The sequence below is a fragment of the Eucyclogobius newberryi genome, unplaced genomic scaffold (assembly GCF_026437365.1).
Source record: "Eucyclogobius newberryi isolate DKJ021-1_F unplaced genomic scaffold, fEucNew1.0.hap1 SCAF_1, whole genome shotgun sequence".
NCBI classification, from domain to species: Eukaryota; Metazoa; Chordata; class Actinopteri; order Gobiiformes; family Gobiidae; genus Eucyclogobius; species Eucyclogobius newberryi.
This window is the reverse complement of record NW_027315723.1, coordinates 19,146,937-19,150,456: the sequence shown is the minus strand read 5'-3', so window position 1 is coordinate 19,150,456 and position 3,520 is coordinate 19,146,937.

Here is a 3,520-nt window from a genome sequence, read left to right as displayed (position 1 = left end):
GAGGTGGACCGGCTGGTCTCCTGGTGCAGCGGTAACAACCTGGAGTTCAACTTTCCTGAAGTCCACGATCATCTCCACAGCCCCCCCCCATCACCACTGTGGATTCCCTCCACTTTCTCTGCACCACCATCACCAGGACCTCAAGTGGGAGCCATCAGCTCCCTCATCAAGAAGGCCCAGCAGAGGATGTACTTCCTGCAGCAGCTGAGGAAAGACAAGCTGCCAGTGGAGATGATGGTGCAGTTCTACACGACCATCATTGAGTCCATCCTCACCTCCTCCATCACCTCCTCCATCACCGTGTGGTACGCTGGAGCCACAGCCAGGGACAAACAGAGACTACAGCGCCCTCTGCTGAGAAGGTGATCTCAGACTTCCATCTCTGCAGGACTATTTCAGCCACTCCCCTCAGGCAGGAGGCCACTCCCCTCAGGCAGGAGGCCACTCCCCTCAGGCAGGAGGCCACTCCCCTCTTCCTCCACAAGAACAGTTTCTTTCCCTCTGCCGTTGGACTCATGAACACTTCTTAAACACTGTTCACTTTCTGCAATATTTTTGTAAATATCTGTGTACATACTGAGACGTAGTTTTTTTTTTTACCTTATTTTATTGGTAAATTCTTGATTTATGCATGCCATATTTGACTCTATAGACATTGCTATTGTTATTATTTTATCATTCATCGTTTTATGTTGCACCTTAACGCGAACTGTTTGCACTGTGTTCAGTGACAATGGGAATAAAACTTTTCTGTTTCTGAGATCAGCTGTGAGCGTGTGCCACTGTGAACGCTTTCATCTCCAAATCTAATCAACAAATCACATAAAAACATGCTCAAAATGATCCGGAGGAGGGATACTTTCAGTGGCTCGACAGCACACAGAAAAATGCATTAAGTATCAATAAAAGCATTCAAATCAAATACATCTGATCACCACGAAGTCCAAATCACTGCAGCGTCTTCCACACGCTCTCCTCCCTCTGGTCCCAGATCAAATGCCCCTTTCAAGTTTTGTTTATCTAGAGCCAGCCAACTAATTTGACCCACAATGCATCAGCGCCGTCAGCTGTCTCACCCGACAACTGATCACAGCCGGAGCACGGGGGCCGTATCCCCCAGTGCATCAGACATGTTGACTTCATGTGGCCAATTAAGAGAAATGCGTGTAAAATGTGACACTTTCATCTCTCGACCATGACAAGCACAAAGATCACTGCGGATAATGTACGGGATTAAAACACGAATAAGCAGATCGTTATTTGCCTCAAAATTCTGCAAAATATACCGCATAATGACAACGTGAAAGAAGGTTGTTTTAATGTCCACGAGCAGTAGAAACATCTCAAGAACGATCAATGGAAAAACTGGGAAACACTGTGAATACTTTTGTACATACAATCAGGTACAGCCCCTTGAATTCTCAATAACCACAATAAAATACAATTAGATAACCGTTTCTATCAACAACACAGAGTTCAATCTTTGTCACAACTTTCCATCAAAGTGTAGTAAGTAGTTTGCCTGACCCGCCAGCCCCTCCCACATTCTGTTCAAATGCTTAAGTGTCTGGAACCCGAGTCAGAGCCAATGAAGTCGTCGGACCATAATCGTCCGATCCAATCCCAGTTGGAGGTTTTAACGCGTCACACTGAAGATACGGAAGTTGCTTTTCACCCCCCGATCCAAAACATTCAAGATGGTGGACCCGGCTCGTGACCGAGTGTTTACTTCTGCTCTCGCTTCGGTTTGAACAATCAGGAAAGTCCGCCCTACTTGCCGTGATGAACGTGCGTTAGATGCGGTTTTACGAAGGGCGTCATCACGATTCAGGAGACATTTTCTGCGTTCGGGGACGGATAACGCGGAACACGCCTTGTTGACATGGGCTACGTAATATCCGGTTAAGCGTGTCACGTTTTTTGCGTCACCTCTGGGTTTATGTGATTCTGTGGTTCTGTCTCTGCTCTAAACTCCGCCCTAGAAATTTAAATTCTGCGGTCGAGCCCCAGACCCTCAATGTTTTGTTAAGTAGTCTGTAAAAACGTGTTGGGAATGGCTGGTCAGGCAAGTAAGTAGTTAGTTATAGTTATGTGTTACTACTTCCCAAATGTAACTAGGTTCGAAACTGTCTTATTGAATGGTGAAAGTGAAAATACACCCACCGCTGCTTATTTAAGTAAGACATTTGCTAATTTCTGCCCCATTCATCCTGAAAATCAGCCAATGCTCCACAACCAGTGTTAATTAAGTCACAATAGCACAGGACGAGCGACAGTCACCTTCACGCAGCAGGCACTCCACAAACAGCACATTTGCATAACACAACAAACATATGGATATGCAAAAGAGTCATTCATTAGATTACTCGTTACTGATGAAAATAACGCCATTTTTCCCAACACTAATGGCAAGTTCACTAGCAAGGACCACAGCCCCAGATACGATGCAAGGTGTTTATTGGCAGGGGAGAAACATGAACAACACTAATGTACGAAGTTGATGCCGTTTTGGGTCTTCTTGCGATGAGGGCTGAAGGCTCCCGGGCCTCGATACCCCCATCTAGGAGATGAATTAGAATTAGAACAGTTTAAAGAGGGTGGGAGGGAGGGGCACGAAAATCACGAACACAGGTGTGTGTGATCTGGATGAATAAGTAGTGTAGCCGCAGGAAGGGGAGTGGTCCTGCTCCCGAACTTAAGATAACAAACTTATCTTCATTTAAAAGGCCAACTGTTTTTTTTGCGGTAACAAGATATTTGTTAAGGTAGTAGCAGTAGTCCAGATTTTAGGAGGTATTCTAAGTTTGTTCTTCGTGCATGTTTTTGTGACAGCAGGTGACAAGATCGTGCTGAAGAAGAAGAAGGGTTTCTTTTGAAAATGTACTTTTCTGTTGCCATAAATGCAGAGTGAAACATATGTTCATTTGCTCTCGCTGCAGAGAGAGAGAGAGAGAGAGAGAGATGTGATTTCACTTGTTGGGTCTCTCTAAAAGGTGTTCAGAGGGGGGCCATTAAAAAGCAGGGGGGGCTACAATCTACCTCCTGTGTACAGCAGTGTGAAGGGACCGCTCTCGTCCTGTAAATGATTCAGAATATTTAAGACAAGGACCAAAAGAAAAACTGCAGTTAAAGCAATCGCTTTTACCGTATTTTACAGACTATAAGTCGCACCTTTTTTCATAGTTTTGGCCGAAGAGCGACACATATGTGATATTATTCGTTATTTTCACTCTGACAACCACAAGAGGGCGCTCTAGGCTCTAAGCGACGCAGAAGAAGAATCTGCACTTCCTCTATCTCTGGAGTTTGTGGAGTTGTTTAGAAGTGACACAGAGGAAGAAGAATTCAATGGATTTAGTGATTTGGGGTAAAACTGATGCTTTGGTAAACTTGTTAGCATGTTCTTTATGCTATAGTTATCTGAATAACTGTTAATATGTTACGTTAACATACCAGACACTTACCACAGTTCTGTCTGTGCCTCATGTAGCTGAAGGTGTTAGCGTTAGCATACGTACAC